We start from the raw sequence: 18,505 nt of genomic DNA on the forward strand, positions 1-18,505 counted from the left end.
CACTGTTGGTGATATTTAGAGAGTAAACTATTGAATCATATTAAAACTGCCAATAATGAGAAAATGACATTAAATTGGAGTAAAAGGAAGTCATGTGATGCACACATCAACTCGTTTTTCATAACATTATACTTTGTTTTGGAAAACAAAAGCATCACTGGTCAAACATTAACAATATCTTTTGCATTATAAAATTCCACTGGAGAGAAGAAAAGTAATAGTTTTGTTTTGTATTTCAATCATCTTTGTATACCAAGTAGCAGTGAAGAGCTGTTATGGCGATTGACAAGCTAAAATCAAACCAGAAAAGGAAGCCGGAAAAAAGATGGCATCTTTTAATTTCTTCAATCTGGGTCAGAAGAAGAAATATTTAAAATGATGAATTTAAAAGTTCTAGCTGATTTTAATAAATTTGAAATGCTTAATATTTATAATTTTATTTTTTTAAACTCCTTTCATGCGGAATATATTTCAAGAAAAAGAAAAAACCCGCAGAAAGCGGGAAAAAATCTTTATGCTTATTCGTTACTATCATCGAAGCGTTCGGAATGGATATTTTTTGTTCAAATCGTTGAGACATCAGGGTTCTAAATAACTAAAACACTTTCCTATGCCGGGCTGATGAGTGCTAAAAAGCACGAAACTGCAGTCATCGGTTGGAAATCACTGAGCTGGAGGTGTATTTCATGTATTTCTGCTTTAGCCCTGGGTGTAAGTTACTGAATATACCATGCCTTGCCATCAATTTTCGAGTTAAACCGAAACATTGCTTCGGTCACTCGTCTGGTCTGTGCTAATTCTACATTAGCTACCAGTTTGTTTGGCCCTCTTGGCTTCCATAAGAGGTTTTCCATCTCCAGCTCAGTCACTTTCCTATGCCGGGCTGATGAGTGCTAAAAAGCACGAAACTGCAGTCCTCGGTTGGAAATGACTGAGCTGGAGGTGTATTTCATGTATTTCTGCTTTAGCCCTGGCTAATGGGTGTAAGTTACTGAATATACCATGCCTTGCCATCAATTTTCGAGTTAAACCGAACCATTGCTTCGGTCACTCGTCTGGTCTGTGCTAATTCTACATTAGCTACCATAAGAGCCAAGTTTCTCCCTCTTGACTTCCATAAGAGGTTTTCCATCTCCAGCTCAGTCACTTTCCTATGCCGGGCTGATGAGTGCTAAAAAGCACGAAACTGCAGTCATCGGTTGGAAATGACTGAGCTGGCGCTGTATTTCATGTATTTCTGCTTTAGATCTGGCTAATGGGCGGTAATTTACTGAATATACCATGCCTTGCCATCAATTTTCGAAATGAACCGAACCATTGCTTCGGTCACTCGTCTGGTTTGTGCTAATTCTACATTAGCTACCAGTTTGTTTGGCACTCTTGGCTTTCTTGAGAGGTTTTCCATCTCTAGCTCAGTCAAGTTCCTATGCCGGGCTGATGAGTGCTAATAAGCACGAAACTGCAGTCCTCGGCTGGAAACGACTGAGCTGGCGGTGTATTTCATGTAAAACAATGACTTTCTAATGTTGAAGTATTGGTATCGGAGCATGACGAGCCTAAAAAATAATGTTCATCATCGTCTGGTTCCAACATTGCTTGCCTAATTGGCTTGAATTAAATTTGGGAATAACTGCAAAATTTCAAAAAATAGATAAATGGCACAAAACGTTCTAGGGAAAATTTAAAAACAACCATCACTATCCATTGGGGAAATAAATTTGTTCCATTCTTTACATTGGGAAAATTGAATTCGGGCTTCATGGAATTAAAACACCGATTTTTCTCTTGTTGAAATTAGGTCAAGCATTTTAAAATTGGCTCTTTTGTGTTAAACCAACTGCGTTCGGGCTTGTTTACTTTTTAGTGTAACTTGTTTAGTACTGACATAGAGAATATTAGGTTTTTTTTTTCACAGTTTATTTTAAACACATTATAAAAGAAAATTGAAGTATTTATAAGAAAAAAATAGCATAGAGTTCAAGTTTTAACCTTAGTTCTCTTATTCCTATATCTTTATGCACGACAAACCTGCTGGTTGTCTTTGGTAACTAATTTATCTATATGCAGATTTATCTATGGGCAGACACTTTAAAAGCAGCCCTTTAAAAATTTATACATTAATTATTCGTCTAAATTATATTTATTTTAAATAATAATGATGAATCCATATCCCAGAATAAAAAGTTTAAGATTAAAAAAAAATGTCCTTACATTGGTCACCTACTCATAATTCAAAAAGAAAATAACTCGAGAGCTTACTGAACCTGACACTTTTACTACTAACGTGAGTAAAATTATACAAAAACAAATCTATTTTTATGCTCCGAATGAATGCGGAAGGTGTTTGTGGTGAGTCATAGTTCTGACCTCGAAATAGCCCAAGAAGCCATTTCGTGTAATTTTGTTTGCACTCAAACGACTCCAGATCTATCCCAAAGGAGTCGTTTTTGCAAGTCCAGTAGTAAAGTGTTAAGCAACAAGGAACCGATTTGGAAAGAAAAGTCTTTCTTTCTATTTTCCTTTTCATTACCAGTTACAAACGTTTCAACAGTAAGATATTTTTCTTTTGTGAAGTTCAGAGGGAGGAGGGGGGAGGAATTGCTCTTTTTCACCAGACATATAGCCCAAAATGAAACTATTTAGGTTTTTTATGGAAACTATTTTTGATTATTTTAGCGATAAAAATCAAGATATATCCTATATTCAAACTTTTAAAATGAAGTAAGTGTATATACATTGTTTAAAAAATATGTAAAAATAATACACATTATGTGAAAAATTATCATACAAGCTTTGTGCAGCAATATGATTAAAGTGAAAAACCAACGTAAATAAAGCACAAATTTTGAAGAAAATACAGCATATAGCTATTTAAAGTCTACAATGGAGCCTCTTCATCAGAGCAAAAAAGCTCACCAACACAACTGGAAGTTGCGAGAGAACTGACAACAACCACGTGGACACCAGTATTTATCCAAAACGGCCAACTAATAGGAATTCAGGACATTCTAGGAATCATTGACAGGAAAATTCTCATTCTCTTATCAATGATTTTTCCATCACTCCATTTTTTTCATGATATTTGGAAGCAATTTCTATAATTGCTTTTTCGGTTTCTTCGTTTGTTTGCTGATTGCCTGCTTGTTGTCTTGTGTCCTGAATTTCTATTGGTTGACCCTCTTTGGTATAAATACCGGTGTCCACGTGTCAGTTCTCTCGCGACTTTCGGTTGTGTTGGTGAGCTCTTTTCACTGATGAAGAGGTGCCATTGTCGCCTTGAAATAGCTATATGCTGTATTTTCTTCAAAATTTGTGCTTTATTTGTGCTGGTTTTTCACTTTAACAATATACATTATGGTTATAGGTATCTTTTGAACTAATTACGAAAAAGAAAATGATCTGGTGAATCTAAAACGGTGCTTATTTACGTACCAGAAAAGGTGGTGAATAGTCGAAATACATTTTGGTTATGACGTGCGCATAATGCAACAAAATATATTAAAACTAAACACCTTGTTTTTGTGTTTTTGTGGAACTTTTTTAGAGCCATTCCATGGAAAACGGTATTTTTTTCCTGCACGTGATGCTTAACATTTAATAAAAATAATAATTAAAAATGATAATGAAAAAAAATTGTTTGCTTAAGAAATCACCAACGTACGTGTGACTACTTTGTCAAAAAATTTTATTTCTACCTTTTAAAATATTTTTTTATGAAAAAAAGAAACCGTTAAGTGCGGAACAATAGCTGTTTTTAGTGGAATGACCATAAGCATATTTTTTTCTTTCAAGTTAAAATTATTATTTCTCATCAAATGAGATATGTTTTTTTTTATGGAGGAAACTTTTAGCTTTAAAATCCTATGATTTGTTTCGTCATATTAACATAGCAAAATATTAAGTTGTGCATACAGAGGTTTGTTATGCTACAAGAGGTTGACCTTGGATGTCCCGCACGTGACGCATGTAAATAAATTAAAGTTCAAGCAACAAAGTTATTTAATAAAAATAAGGTTATGTCAGAAGTACCTTTGCTTCAATTGTGAAGATTAAAAAATGTGTTAGCCAATGTTAATTATCATATTAAGATCTATAACAAAAGGCTGGTGAAATTATCGAGTAGGATTATCCCGCACATGACGGTGATAAGGCTGATTACCACAAATATATCAATGTAAATAGCTATTTTTTTTACTAAATTGATAATAAAAGGGAAACTTTTTCTGTCTGTATGATAAAACGTGCTCCTAAATTTGCTAATATGGAAGTGAGGAATTTCCAGTAATTTTTCAATTTTTATATCCAGTTGAAGTCTAAGGGTATACACAGATAAGGAAAATTTCAGAAGTTTAAAGCTATTGTTTTAAATCAGTTTTGAAAACAATGCTAGCACAGACCTGTTGCGAAATTGATCGAATTTTAGTTAAGATGGACGTAACAATTGCTCAAATAAGGGTGACAGAAAGGGAAAATTTGTGTTTACATCATGTGTTTTATCCTCTTAATTCTAAGATACAAAAATCCTAAAAAAGCTTATGTAGAATATTATGCAAACCCTAATGTATGCTATTCTTGTTTTTCTACATTATTCTTTTCTACACAGAGATAAGTTTATTTCAATTTCTTACTTTAAGTGCAACAGAAGTCATAAGCGTTTCTAAGTTAATGAAAAACTTCAATTAATTTTATCTACATTTAAAATTATCTTCTTTCAGTAACTTCTTAAAGGACTATTTATTTCTTCGCAAATCAAATAAGGCTGTGACGCAATCCTCGGGAGTTAACAAGTGTTTTTTGAAAAAAGAAAAAAAAAAAAAAACTCTAAAAATAAAAATGAATTTTTGACTTGAAAAATAATGATTTGCACATGTTGTGTGTCTGACCGTAGTCAAGCCCGTAACACGCACAAATGATTATTTTTTAAATACAAGACCATTTTTTCAGGAAGTTGATATTTCATATTGTGATACATAATGCTTCCTAATATTTGAAAACCAAAGTGTTGTTAAAATAAAAGACATTTAAAGATTATCGAAAAAATAATTATAAAATGAAATATCTATCAAAAATATAAAAGACAAAGTTGAAAATTCCTAGCATAAAGTGCAAATATATACGTAAAAATGCATCATTTGTGTCAATGGATAGAGAAATGTACAAATAAATAATGAAGTGCATAACTAATAGAATTAATTAAATGCATAAAATCAAGTTTGTTTTCAGAAATAAAAAAAATAGTCTAATTGAATTTTGTCACGAGGTCAGTCATTAAAATGAAATACTTTAAAATAATGTTACATACTAACAAATATAGTGTCCTATAGCTAATGCAATATCCAAAGAGGTTTTAAATGCATTGTGAACGTAAAGAAAAACATCATTAAGTGCAAATGTTAAGTAAACGTTTCTACCGTCCTTTTAAACCAAGGCACCTTATAAAAAAAAGCGTTTGAAAAAAGTGCTCCACCTAAAGCTTCTGTTAGAAAATAGGAAATATCCAAAGTATCCTCATTCCAAATAAATTAAATCGAAACAAAAGCCATTATTACAAACTCTCGCTCAATATTCATACTTGATATATTTATTGCATCAGAGCTTTCATGGATACTTCCAGAAAGGAAAATTTTCCACTTTTCAGTATCTCTTTTTTCTGGGAGTTGTTTACGATGCAGTCTTATCTTCATTTACGTGGGTGACAATGGCACAAAATCCTATACTCTGTCACAGACGGCCATCTTGAATCTCTCTCGGGAATCAGAGGGGTTATTCTAAACCTCCAGAGATGCCCTTCGGAATCCCAGTAAACGGTATGTTTGGAACTTTATGCGCTTTGGGAATTCCCGCGCAAAATGCATTGGAAAGAGATTCATGGGGAAAGATGCGATTTTCTATCAGCAAGAATATGTTCTAAGAATCGAAAAGTTTTATTTTTCCTTTTGTTTTGAGCTGTTTATATTTAAGGCATATATTGTCGCGTTTCTGTTTTCTATAAAGCGATGTTGGACGAATGCATATTTTATTTTGCACTTTAAGAATAGACTTCGGTTTTATTTTTATTGGGTTTATTTTTATTTGGTTTATATTTATTTTATTTATATCTTTATTTCAATGAGTGGAAAAATAAAGATATGTGCTTGTCAATTTTATTTACAAGCACAAATCTTTCTTTTTCGCCTCATTGAAATAAAGAAAAATAAATATTTTGGATCTGAGAATTTTAAAATTTTTGTGAACAGGCATTGTTAATTTCATTTTCCTCTTAAACTCTTACTTCCATGAAATTCAAAAAAAAAAAAAAAAACTGAGTTTTGTTCTCTGAGGATCTGAGAATTTAAAATTTTTTGTGAACAGGCATTGTTATTTTTGTTTTCCTCTTAAACTCTTACTTTAATAAAATTCAAAAAAAAAAAAAAAAACTGAGTTTTGTTCTCCACCAATTTACTAAAGCCTGATTATAACAATATTACCAATTAAGACATTCTACTGATCATGACTTTGTTACTGCACCAGCATATTTCTGATCATTCTTATCTTTAATCAAAACTGCTTTTGAAAAATATATTGTTTCTAAAATGTTAAATAACACTTTTAATCATTTTGTAATTAATTCTCCTTATCCTTTATCATTTATGTTTTTGACAGTAACATCATTTTCTTTTCAAAATTGTACTTATAAAGGTTTTTTTTTTCTTTTTTTTTTATGTTTTTCTTCAAATTGAAATCAACCTTAATTATCTACGAAAAAATGTTGATTTTGATGGTGTTACTGTATTTTTTTTCCTCAAAATTTCAATCAAGTCAGCTGTTGTTCCGGGTTTCTTAGTTGGATGGCGTTTTAAAGTCACTCCAATTTTCCCACCAAAACCGAGAAGGTCTTGTTACCATTCGAGGGGGGGGGGAGAAATGGAGGATTTGTCTTAAGTTTTGTTTTTATTGTTACAGTAGCTGATTTTCTGATCGAATAATTTGAAAGACATGAAGTGAATGTATAAGGTTTTGAGTTATTTACGTAAGGTTGCTCGTTGCTGGATTTAATTCTAAACATGCAAATACATTTATCAAAAAATAAAATGTCATTAAAAACTTTACCAAGTTTTTGGTGAATAAATATTTTCTAACAATGATAATTCAAATAAGCATTTGTCAATGAACTTGAGTGATTGTAATTTAGGGAGCGTCAGTCTATATTCATTTTCACGTGAACTTGCAATTAAGGAGAAAATCAAAAGAACGCCACTGTGATGAAAATATAAATGATAGAAACCACTTTAATAAAGTAAGCAATTTCAAAATCATTGCATTCACGTGTTTTGGGATTTAAAAGAACATCTTAGTCAATAAAAAGAGAATAAGGTTAAGGATCAGTAGATTAAAGAAAATAAAACGTTTAAAAAGACGAGACCAATCTAACAAATTATTAAATAATTGAAGTGTTTAACTAGCGCAGTTGTCAATAAGAAATTCGTAATGAATAAAACTAATAGGAACGAGAACTGAGTAGAGAAATACCTTATTAAAATGTCACTGAACGGGAAAAAAAAAATATTTACTTGGTCTTTGATTAAAGTATAAGACGATCGGCAACCTAAATTAACTGCCGATCAACTTTCCAAATTTTGACAAACACCAGAGGGTGGAGGGGCCGAACTCTCCTCGCTGCGCCACTGATGAAATTTTGCTCAAAAAATTTTTTCCTTGAAAAAAAAAAAATATATATACATAAAGCCTTATCCGCCAATCCATACTAACTTTTTTCGAGAACAAAAGGCAAAAATGATTTTTTTTTCTTAAATATTGAAAACGTCCCTTTAAGCGATTTTAACAAGTTCTAAAAAATCTTCAAACCACTTTTGATTCAGAAATTGAGCCTGATTTGAACCCAAAAAATAATGTTTATTTATGGTACTTAATCAAAAAAATAAACAAGGTTCAGAACGTCGCTGGGATCGAGTGAAAACAGGTTCGAGATCGACCGGTCAATCGCGATCGACGGGTTGCCTACCGCTGGAGACATATTTTCTCTAACATGTACATAAAATTTGATTTACAAAGATCACGGAAAACATAATGAAAACGAACATAGTTAATCTAAAAATGTGAAAAGCAGATTGCCCAAATCCAGAATTAAAAAAAAGAAGAACAATAAAAACGTATATGTGTGAAAAAAACAAATATAAAAACAATTAAAAACGAAAATTTCAAAATTAGCCTAGACTAGATAAAAAAATTAAAATGAACCGTTGCAGGAACATACAATCAAATGGTCAAAAAAAATAAAAAAAATGATTTCACTATGATTTACTATGATTACAAAGATCACGGATAACATAAAACGAAAACGAAAATAGTTAACTTAAAAATGTGAAAAACAGAATTACCAAATCCAGAATTAAAAAAAAGAACAAGAAAAGTGTACATACGTATATATTTATGTGAAAAACACATAAAAACAATTAAAAACGAAAATTATAAAATTATTCATGAGTAGATAAAAAACTGAAAAAAAATGTTGTAAGAACATACAATCAAATGGTCAAAAAAGATACACAGGAACTTAAACAAAAAAAATGAATTCACCATGGGTGATATAGCATATAAAAAAGTAGTGAAAAAGTAGAGAAATTATACTTCGAAAAGTTCTTTTCTTTTCTTTTTTTTATTGCTATGTGCGTCTTCTATTAATTTATCAAGCTTTACTTTAAATTCCTAGTAATATAAACAGTTTATAATATGACTATTTTTGAATAATGAAACTTTATTAATTTTAAGTTCCTTCCCCAACAATGTTTCTCTTTGCAAAATGACTTCCTATTCATAAGCACTAACATAATTTCCCTCAAATATTTCCTGCGTATATTAGTTATGAACAATACTTGAAAAGATAAATATCAATTTTCACATGTTTTCCTACATAATACATGTTTTTCCGGTGAAGTTGTTTGCAGATAATAGAAAATAGAGATCCGATGGAATTCAAAGAGCGTGTGCTTTTAAATAAAAGAACAAGTATTGTTAAAGATGCTCGTCTAATTAAAAACGATAGGATGCGGAAAACAACCCCTAGAGGTTTATAATAGTCTTTGTACCATTGAAAAGCAGCATCATTAGTATTTATCAATAAATCCAAATAAATAGCGAAAATAAATTAATTAAATTTTGTTAATTTCAGTTAAGACGTAAGTTTTAAGACCAAATGTACTTTGTTCTTAAATAATCATGTAGATTCACCCATAAACATTCATCTTGTTTTCAATAATCACCGGGAAATTGAAACTCCTTTGATGGGTTAATAATAGCTATTCTAAAGTAAGATTAAAACCGCATGATACAATGTCGGATTAATTCTAGGTCGCTCATCACATTGTATGCATTATCCGCTTAATATTGTCTCTAGCATTTTAGTGGAACTTGTCGCTAAACTGCCTATTACGAGTAATTTGTCTTTGCAATTATTAACGTTGACCAAACTCCATTCATCTCCTATGATTACATTGGTTATTTGCGGTTCTGACGTAATGGTAAAGTATTCCTCTGCAGTTTGCTGAAAATTCATTGTTTTAAGGGGTAGATAAACATTTCAAAGTGGAGCCTGGGAAAGACGTGACAATAAATTAAGATAGTCTTGACCTATGATTGGGTTAAATAAATTCCATTCAAAAATATATTATGGCTTACTAGTAGTATCCGCATGACTTTGCTCGTAATAGAAAATTAAAAGGTCTTTTGGTTCACCTGTATATTTACAAATAATGTATGTTCAACTTTCTCACCAATTGACTTGTGCCCATGTTATAGAATACTAGCGGTACCCACACGGCTTTGCCCGTAGTAGAAAATTAAAAGGTCATATGGTTCGCTTGTATATTTACAAGTAATGGATGATGAATTTCTCGCCAATTTGATATGCTTGCCCATGTTACGGTTCCACATTATGATAATTTCGTAATTTAATCGTCCATCTTATGATAATTTTGCTCGGAAAAATGTTCTTAAAATATGGATAGAAAAAGAACAACATCGAATTTTCGAAAAATCGCTCCTAAGTGCACACTCCCATGCTACAAACTAAGTTTGTGCCAAATTTCATGAAAATCGGCCGAACGGTCTAGGTGCTATGCGCGTCACAGAGATCCTGACAGAGAGAGAGAGAGAGAGATTCGGACAGAGAGACTTTCAGCTTTATTATTAGTAAAGATTATACATGAAAAATAAATCTTAGAACTCGTATATAATTCTAGAGCATTTTAAGAACGAAATCTCTGAAAATTGACTGCTTCTTATACTTAATTATTTCTTAATTTTTTACGTGTTTCTTTTTGTTCTAATATTTTTCGTGTTCATATATTTCATCCTTAATTTTTCGAAATTCTTATTGCCATTCTAAGTGAACAAATACGTTACTAATAAATCCATTTTTTTAATTCAGTGTAATGGTCTTATTACACGTTGCAACCATATGCATTTTTTTCTGCAACACCATGTATTTCTATGGGGAAAATATGCTTGGTGTCGATGACAATTGCTTGAAATAGTTGCAACTAGTTACAGTATTTTTCCAATGATAATTCTCCACTCTGTATGACGTCAGTCACTTGTTAATTGGTTGGAGAAAGTTTTAAGAAGTTGCTGCAACTAAAGTTGCATTGTGTTATAAGACCATAAGATGTCTGGTATGTTTTCTAATGAGGGGATTAATATAAATTGCTCATTTCTTGTACGGCGCTTATCGATTTTTTGGAAAGTTTTAAGGAAAGAAAAGTATGATCTTCAAAAAATTGATTAAGATGTTTTATGAAATAAAATTTTCTTTATTATTTAAATAAAATTATCTTTTGTGTAATATACACAAAATACTATTAAAATCTGCTCTCATTTTTTAGTGTGTGTGTGTGTGACTATAACCCTACTTCTACGAACTATTAATAACTTCAAAGTTAGTAATTTTACCGTTGGATGGATGATATCATGGGGAAACTCTTTTGTCCCACCTTATCCTTTTAAACCTTAAGAAGCAGGAGATATGAATTGATAAATATAGCAGTAAAATTATCAATTATAATCTGTGTGTGTGTGTGTATTATATGTTCCCTATACAAATCCAGTTTACGTCGGATATCGACCAAATTTGGCAAGGAGGTACTTGGGCACCCGAGAAGGAACGTAGGGGGGTTTTCAAACGCCAAAAAAGAACCGGACCGTTAGAATTTTAAATTTAGGCCCCGAAAATGACATTAAATGGCTCTTTCTACCCGAAATCTTTATCTGTTCAGTTCGATTTTGGCAGCATTCGAAAGCCCGCAAAAAACACCTATAGAATTCCTTCGTTTCCTTCGAATTTCAAAAAAAAAAAAAGCTATAAAACGCCCGGGAATTATAAAAAAGTACTGCTAAGCCTAGTGTAACGGAAATTTTAAATCGGAAAATTGAAATCGTGGGATCTCATTTGAAATTAGCTCTCAGAAGGTTGCCACTTTTTCCATTCTCGTCTGTGACTACATAAAATTTTGTTTTCTTTTTGAGGTAAAAATATCCCCTTTTGATTATTATTTGGCGCTTTATCTTCTTTCATCTGTTTTTTTTAGAATTTTAGTTGTATTTATGGAGGGTTGCGTTTAATATTTTTGGGAACTTTTAATTTGCCGTTTTATTTCTTTGAGAATGATTATTTTGACGGGAAATTTGACAGTATTTTTAAAAATCTAATTGAAGCCTGATTGTTGAACATGCATCACTTGACATAACTTTAGACCGTGCAAAGCCGCGCAATGCAGCTAGTTCTTGCATAAAAAATAACATTTATTCATTTATAAATTTAATGAATTTTTGACGAATAGAGATAGTTAACTTTCAAAACGTTCCTTACTTGCTTTTTATCCTTCCGCTAATGCTCTTTTTTAGCACTGGCGGATTATTCTTAAAGTTATAATATATTTTAAAAGTATTTTTGTACCATCATTAGCATTCATTATGATATTTATAGACATTTTAAGAAGAATACAATGTAAGGGTACAAATTATAATAAACACAAAATTCTAAAAGTGTTTCAGGTCCAATGTACTGTTTTAAAGAGTATACGTGCATTTCGGAGTCACCACAGGAGTTGACGTTTTTTGAAATTAATATTTTTTTCTTTAACTCACCGTAAAAATTTTAATTACTAAAATTTGTTCCTCTGATGTAACAAATATCCGTTTGTCAGCTCATTGTAAATGAAACCAAAAATAATTTTAAATTTACCATTGCCAACCAGGCATTAATATTCAATTTCAAAACTCAAAAATTGCAGACTTCAGCTGCACTCCTTGGAAAATGGCACTAATTAAGAAGATTTAACATTTTTTTAAATGCAATAAAATCCCGTTACTACTAATACCAATACAATGAAATTTCCGTTTCAACAAAATAAATTTTCAGTCCCAGTGTAATTGCTGTTAGATTGCTTGAATTCCGTCACATCGAAATTCCCGTTACTGCGAACAAAATTTGTAATCACAAGTTAGTTGTAATGGAATTTCACTGTGTACCATAATATCTTGTTATTACTGTTTATATAAAAATAATGCTGCTGTTTTTAAGTTTCAAAGGCAAAAAAGCAATTAACTATGAATTATATGGTAAAGTCGACCTTTTTATCAGTTATAAAATTTATGACTATATTGATATAGTGGTAAGAAAAGTCAAATTTCAATGGCAAAAAACAACATTTTTGGTCGCAAAATTTGAATTAATTCTTGATAATTATTCCTGGGGAGCGGCAATAAACCAACGTTCGACTAATAATATGCAATTAAATTCATTTGCTTCACAAAGTTCAATTCATAAAAGTAGCAAAACAAATACCTAAAATAGATTTTTTTCCGAGACAAATTATTTCTTAGTTACAAGAACCGAGTGGTGTCGGTTTTGACTTATCAAAAAATTATCAAAAAGAACACAGAAATTCACGGATTTCAGACATAAATGATTGAAGTAGCGTAGGAGTAGAGTTCAATTCCTGATATAAACCGAAGCCAAAAAGTTAAGTTTTTTTTATTTGCCAAACTTACAATAAATAGTACTCACTCGTTAAACTAAAGATTATAAATCCTCCCCCTCCCCGAGAAAGTGGAAAAAAAAAGGAATATTATATGATAGAATCAAAATAAAATAAATGTGCCGGGAAAGAGAGAGAAACAAAAGCTACGATAGAAAAAAATAAATAAAAATTACCGGGAAAAAATTATACAGAGAGAATAACACTGATATTCACAAACAAAAGACAAAATACGAAAATTTAACATATATAATATTTAAAAATGCATAATTCATAATAATATAAATTTTTGACTGAATTGAAATGCTTCGAAAACTAAATAGATTTTAAATCTTCTAGGACAATAAGAAATATTTCAAGAACTTTATCTAAAAGATCTGGAATCACACAATGGCTCCTATTTAAAAATTATTATTATTATTGTTTTTTGAAGCTGAAACATGTCATAAGATATGGTTAGTGCTGTTTGATATTTCTTAAAAAACTTGTACCTCCCGCTCTAAAAATTAAAATTCAAGTGATTTAAATTGCACTCGTGTTTTAAGATATGTAATACGCTTACCCAATTGCTGCATTAAAAAAAAATGGCTTTTAAATTTCTAGGACTAGAAATACTTCTAAAACTATTTCTAAAAGATGCATAATCACTCAATAAGTGCTCCTACATAACAATTTATAAAATGTCTTGACGCTGTGATACATGTCATTACATATGGTCTGTGTTTTTTTATAATTTCTCAAAAAACTTGTGCTTTCACTCAAAAAATACAAGTTAAGTGCTTTGAAAGGAACTCGCATCCATAGATTTATAATACGTCTACCCCAACTAAGCAACTCACAAAACTCATTAGTATTTCACTGCCTAAAAGACATGTACGTTCCTCTAATGACCATTAACTACACAAACACTATCGGATTCCGTTATTTAGTCATTATTCAAGATGGTCCTAAGGTGACCCTTTATTCCCATATTTATCCAAGACCAATAGTTTTAGTCAAAGCTCGCGTGCTTTGTGAATCCAAAAACACTTTTAGTTTTAGTTTCGTGCTTGAGTGCGCAATTTTATTTATCTGTAAAGAGAACAAAGCGTTTCTTCCAATACACTAAATGAAACATTATTCCGTTTGCGTTACATATTCGTGTTAAAACATAATTGGATCATTTACTAGATATATTTTCCTCGTACTTCTAGGGGTATTTTATCCATACGACTTTCATTGCTTATTGCGACTTTATTTGAATGAATGATGCTCGAAAAAGTGTTCTACAAAATAAACCACTTCTAAACAGTGTGACTGTTTTGATATGGTACGACAAGAATTCGTGGCAAGAAAGTGACGATACAAAACATATTCTAGTGTCTTCTATTGTAACAGTTCTTCGATTTGATTTGACGTCACGTCGTCGCATAAATTACTTTGTGTCAATTTCCTTTGTGACAAAAAGAGACGTCACAATAATATCACTTCGCGACGGCACCGTGGCCGGGCATTCGTAAGTTACTGTAACCTGTTGAATGAATTTGCAGTGACTTGTTGCGAGTGTCTCGCAAATTTCACATGAAAGCATTCCTTTCAGTCACTGTGCTATTAGGACTGATTATGAGAAAACCGGGCGCCACGTCATCCAAGTGACTAAAAATGCCTTGGCGACAATTTCTCACAGATTTAGGGAAAAAAATCGGTATGAAGTCTAAGAAATAATTTTCAAAAACTTTTGCTGACCCCTAAAATTTTACAATTTTTTAAAACTCTGTATTATAGTAATACTACTTGAAGTCGCCTGTATTAATTTTAACTTTAAGCATTTATATTGATGGATGAGTCTCCCTTAATCTAATATTCGTTAATTTTTGACATACCCATATCTTTCGGAAAGCAAAAAGTATAATTGTACTACGGACATGAAAATGATCGTCCTTTCTGGAGAATAAAAAAAAATAATGATAAATAAATAAAAACGCTTTCCTGAATCTAAACTAAAACTTTCTTCCGGATGAAGGTTTTACATTTCTTCCTGATTGTTTCCCTCTTAGGCAGAATCATTGAGTAAAAAATTACTGTGACTCTGATTTTTTTCTTGTTCTTTACTAAGTATCTGTATCCAGATTCTCCCCATTCGTTGCTCTTCATCGAAGAATTTTGTCGTTTGACAGGTTTTATTGCTTCTGGCTCCATATCTAATGATTCTTTCCAGGACGCTTTTGAATTACAGCGCCGCATTTCTTGGCGGAATAATTCTGAAGTGCTAAATTTCCCTAGCGGAGCAGTTAATGGCGAACACTTTTTTTTCCAGAAGACATATTCTCTACCATGGCGGTAACGCTATGACTCGCAATAATTTCCACTTATTTCACGGTTTTATTATTAATTTCACTCCCACTTGATTTAATATTTTCGATTATTGCTCGAGTCTTACTTGGGCCGTAGTTATATACGAGGCGTTTTAGTTGGGGAGGACTGATGCCCTTGCACTCATATCCTGATTTACGTTAATACAAACCACTTCCTCTTCATTTTATGTTAGTGGAAGAAATCTCCTTCCAAAACAGATTTTTTCAAACGTCCCTAGTCTGCCTCAACTGAGCCAAGATGGTGTAAAAAGAAACATGGGGTACATGGAAACAAACACTATTACCACACTTCTGTAAATTTTTTGAATTGCTAGAGGGCTCCGCCTCCTGCTCATTAACGTTCACCAACCCCCTCAGATTGCTTCACAATCTTATTTGATTCGCAAAGATTAACATAGTGAATTATATAGAATGATATTAAAAACGCGTTACAAGTTCCGTATGAAACAAAAAACACCCCTAAAACCAAGTTTTAAACTAACTTGTATAAATTTGCAGAGATAAAGGTGCTAAGAGGCTCCTGAGCATTGCAAAATTGCAGTTTTGTACGCTTGAAAAGCGTTCATATTCGTGATTTCTCGTAATATATTTAACTCTTTAGTTAAAGGCTTGAATTGAGTTCAACCTAGGATTTTCCGATAAAAACAGAAACCTCTATTTATGCTGTTTCAATATATAAATAAAGTTGGAGCTAACTTTATCTTATGCAGAAAAAAAATCTCTTTCTTGCGACATAGAATGTTAGGTGAGTGGGAAATCTTTCATCCCTTTATTAAGCTATTTGTGTAATATTTAGCTTAAAAAATTAATTTAAAAAAAATCCGAAATTAAAAAAAAAACAAAAAAAAAAAAATCAATTAATTTGAATTTTGACATTTTGAATTCAAATTATGTTTTTCGCAATCACGTGTTTTTTTTTTTTTTTTGCGTGTGTGCAGGCATGTGTGTGTGTGGGTATCTGTCTATGTAGGCGTGTGTGTTTGTGGCTGTGTGCAGGTATGTGTGTGTATATATGTGTATGTGTGTTTGTGTGTGAGTTTGAGTGTAGGCGTGTGTGTGTTTGTGTCTGTGTGCACGCGTGTATGTGAGTGTGTGTGTATGTTTGTATGTAGGCGTGTGACTGTGTGCAGGCATGAGTGTGTGGGTATGTGTCTGTGTTTATGTGCGTGTGTGGGTATGTGTGTGTGATAGTGTGTGTATGTGTGCGTGGGTATGTGTGTGTGAGGGTGTGTGTTTATGTGTGCGTGGGGGTATGTGTGTGTAAGGGTATGTGTGTGTGAGCGTGTGTGTGCAGGTATGCGTGTGTGTATGTATGCGCGTAGGATATGGACGCAACCTGGAGACTTTTTGCTAGAGGAGCAGCATCGTGAGGCCGGTCAACGGTAGTGCTGCAGAGGGAGGCGGAGGAAAAAAAAATCAGCGTAACGCCAAAAACAGTCAAGTGAGAACAATAAGCAATCGTGATTGCTCCAAAAAAAATAAAAATAAATAAAACAGTGGAGGGAAGTAATATTTTAGTAACTTTCAAGGCTGTATTAGTTATGGCGTCTCCTAGACGCATTCCCGCCTTCCGTTCACAGACTTGCTTTTACAATTTCTTTCACGTTACTTTTTTTAATAGGGTGCTTCAAAAAAAATTATACACACTTTGAACTTCCATAGAATATTTATTTACTGTTCTACAAAGTTAAATTTCTGGATTTCCCGCTTTACGAGGCTAACGTTATGTTTATTCACCAGGTGGCAGCATAATCGAATAGTACGATTCAAATGGTGGACGTACGTTTGAGTTTCAAACAACGTAAGCAGGTTATTAAGTGGTACTGAAAGTTTGAGAATGTAAATGAAGTTCAAAGACAGAGGAGAAGGGAGTATGGTACAGAATCGTCTTTAAGATTAACAATTAAACGTATGCGACACAAATTCAAAGTTCATGGAACAGTATGTGATGTGCATAAAGGCACACTCAGGTCAACCTCGAGCAGCTGCAACTGATGAGTCTTCAACGTCGTATTGATGCTGCAAGTCACAAATTTGAACAGTACAGTAAACCGATTATCCGCGGAATACGGTGGCATGGTAACCGCGGATAATCCGAATAATAGTTAAAAAACGATACTACTGTATACAATAGTTAAAAAATGTGAATAGCATTCAAACATACATTTAAATTTTCGCTAAAATAGTTGCTACACTCCATCTACTAACATTGAATTAAAAACATATACATATGTAAAAACTAAAAACGAACACCATTACAATCATAAGTTAAAAAAACATTTAATGACCGTTAAAAAAAATAGAGAAAAGACCCGTGGATAGTCCCAACCGCGGATAAACCGACCGCCGATATTCCGGAATTTACTGTATTAACATTTACTATTTACGTTTTATTTAATCGGATTGTGAATAAAGTTTCTATGGAAGTTCAAAATACATACACATTTTTTTGAAGCATATATAGAGAGACTGCTGAGGAGTGGAGACTAAGTAACATATAAAAAAGGTTCTCAGAGTTCCGCGCATTTCCAAACAAATGGGTAGTTATCATAATTGTTTGAAGATGACAGTGTAAAAAAGTTGTTTTTCAAACTTCCGCGATACTACCGTTTTCTTCTCCAACAATCTACAATTGCGAAGTAACTGGTTTTAATTAGTTTTGCTCGTCAATTTAAAAGATGAATATAAATAATAATTTATTTATTACACCTCTCCAGCGATTTTGGATGTGCAATTGAATTGCTTTCATGCACCCCTATACCCTGTGGTAAATGGAAGCAAGTAAGTTTTTCTTTTTTCTTTTGTTTTTTTGAGTGCTAAATTCGATGTAAATTGCACTTATGCTTGTATTTTACATACATTCATCACATAATTTAATTTTTGATTGATTTTTTTTTTAAATATGTTGTTGCTGTTGCTGTTTCATAATATTCTGCATAATTACTTGAAGCATTTGAAGCTGCCCTTATTTATAAAACAATTGCAAAGGAAAAAAACCCCATAAAACGTGTATTAGCTTTAGGAGAAAAAAAAAGTCACATATAATTCAGAATCTCTCAACTGCAAGTGTAGGTTTCTTGACAATTTTTACTTTTGACTACAGCTTTTTTGTTGTCA

The sequence above is a fragment of the Uloborus diversus genome, chromosome 4 (assembly GCF_026930045.1).
Source record: "Uloborus diversus isolate 005 chromosome 4, Udiv.v.3.1, whole genome shotgun sequence".
Lineage (NCBI taxonomy): Eukaryota > Metazoa > Arthropoda > Arachnida > Araneae > Uloboridae > Uloborus > Uloborus diversus.